The sequence below is a fragment of the Pogona vitticeps genome, chromosome 4 (genome assembly GCF_051106095.1).
Source record: "Pogona vitticeps strain Pit_001003342236 chromosome 4, PviZW2.1, whole genome shotgun sequence".
Taxonomy (NCBI): Eukaryota; Metazoa; Chordata; class Lepidosauria; order Squamata; family Agamidae; genus Pogona; species Pogona vitticeps.
The window spans coordinates 159,614,527-159,617,215 of NC_135786.1; positions in this window are offsets into that span (position 1 = coordinate 159,614,527).

Consider the following 2,689-nt stretch of genomic DNA (forward strand, 5'->3'; position numbering starts at 1 on the left):
TGCTTGCTTATAGTCTGTTACTTTTGAGGAGGCTGCAAGACCCTGTGTGCCACTCAATTTATTCCACCAGGTTCAGTGCAATATGTATTTCGCTTGACTTCCCATAATGCTCTGCTTTTATTAGACATTTTACTTAAACTCAAACTGAGAAGGGGTTAGGCTCATTAAGGGCAAATTAATTTTGTACATAAAACCTCTCCCAAGTTCATCTCCCCCGTTTATGAATTTCTCCCCAAAGCATTCATTTTCTTTCCTCCACCCCCACAAGGAAGCTTAATATCCTTTTCTTTTAATCAGGCATGCTAGTTCTCCATCAGTATTTGAGGCTTGCATGTGAGGCTGTGAACTTGGGTCCAGCAAAACTAGAGAGAAGTGGGATTTAAATACCAAACTATGGGAGTCCAAGACACTGCCAGACCACCCAACCACTCAATTTCTTCAGCCAAAAGTGAAGCTTGGACAAAGGGGGGGGGGGAGAGAACAACCAAAACAAAAGCCAAAATATTAATAGGCAGCTGCAGCCAGTTAACAGCTGTCTGCGTCCACCTCTTGGAATGTTTGTTTCATCCTATATGGTATTCTTCCTTCAAATTTAACCTATGTGATTTCTGTGGGGCCAGGCATGGAGCACCATTTTGAAATTTGTGCCATCGCAAGAAGTTCACAATCCACTGAGCATGTAAAGGTAATCTGGACTACAACTCCCAGAATCCTCCATGTTGGCTGAGGGAGTCTGGGGGTTGTAGTCCAAAATATTTTCTGCATTCTTCAAATATTCTTGCGTCTCCTCCACTCTTCCCAAGCACTGCTTGCTCTTAACTTACTCAACACAGACTTGTCATTTTTTGAGGGAAGACTCAGTTTCAGTTGAACTGCTTTGGATGTTAAGTTTGCTAGAGTGATGAAAGTAAGGATCTATCATCAAAAGATCACTCTACAGGTCAATGTTCTTTCCCACAGATAGAATTTTATCTTCTGAAGGAAGGGAGAAATATCAGAAGGTTGGGACAAAATGCAAGCAGCACCCAGGAGTGGAGTATCTTGCCCAGACCCTCCTCAGTCCTGCCACTGTATCTGGATACCTGACTGTGTGAATGAACTGATTATTGTGAGTGGCTGGAAATACCCATGTGTCACATTCCTAGGGGTTTTCAGAAGGCAAAAGTCCAACAATCCAATATCAGAAGTCCAGAAGAGACAAACAGATGCCAAACTGCCAAAGCCAAAAACACAAACCAGAGTCAGAAACCAGAGTCCAAAGCCAAGGGTCAAAAAAGCAAGGTCCAAGATAAACAGGAGCATGGATGCAAGCCAGAAGATTTACTTGTTGCTTCCACAAACTTCCAAGCCTTCTGGGTGCAGATTTTATTGCAGCAGCAGTCATCTAATTCCTAGAAAAAACTTCATCCTGCTAAAACTCAGGACTGGTCGGCCTGATGTTCCTGTGGGAAGCATCCATGCGAACCTCAGACCTTCATGTCATGAGTCTTTGCTGAAGCTTATCCCTCACCCTGGCTACTGGGGGAGGAGAATCTGGTGGTGAGTCAGCTGTCTGCGATTCTGATTGCCCAGCATTTTCCTCAGCTGTAATTAACCCCTCAAATTCCAGATCTTCTTCGGCTGAACTCATGACACCATGGCAGATAACCAGGATAAACCTTTTTACTGCAGGTTATCTGCAAACCAGAGCAAAACTGCTGCAAACACATGCCTGTCCTAATGTTGTGAAAAGAGCTGCTGGCTGCCCACTCCCCGTGCAAGAAGAATGCTAGCCAGTCAGTGCAAAACTAGCTGGGAAGCTTTCCAGCACTGCCCAATCAGCAACATTGTTTTTGCCTAGGAAGGGGAAGGGGTTTGCTTGAGGGGCTTCATTTTCACCACATGTGGAGTAGGTTAACATTCTGCTGTCCTTCTTTCTCTTTGGGTATCTGGATGAGGCCAGCCAAGGAGCCGCATCTTGGCAGCAGCAATTGGGGTCTGCCCACAGGACAAGCAAGCCCCATGGAAAAGGAAGGGCTCTCACTTGACTTTTATGTCCCTTTGTTTCCTTTTCTCTTGCAATCCGCAGTTGCTCCAGCCAAAATCCAGTACCCTAAGCATTACACGTGTTGCCAGCATGCTATTCTATGGCTGTCAGTCCTGATACTAATAAAATTACAGTATACACTGTTGCTCTTTGGTGTGTGTCTGCATGCGTGAATCCTTGCCCTTGCAATGACAGTGAGGGCATTACAAAATTAACCTTCTTATTTGCAAAGAAGCTTTGCAAAGTGTTCCCAAAGGCATCTGGTGGAGCCACTGTAAGATACAGGAAGCTGGACTAGATGAGCCCTTGGCCTGATCCAGCAGGGTTCTTCTTATGTTCATAGGTTCTTGTGTTCTTAATAGATCAATCCACCCCTTATGTTGTCTTTCTCTTTTCCTGCTGCTTTCCACCTTTCCCTGTATTATTGTCTTTTCCAGAGAATCCCATCTTCTCAATATGTGCCCAAGTAGGACAACCTGAGTTTCAATATTTTTGCTTCTAGAGATAGTTCAGACTTGATTTGATCTAAGACCCGTTTGTCTTTCTGGCAATCCAGAGTATCCACAAAGCTCTCCTCCAGCACCACATTTCAAATGAACCTTCCCCCTGCCCTAGTCAGCTTTCTTTATTGTCCAGCCTTCTCACTCATACATGGTGACTGGA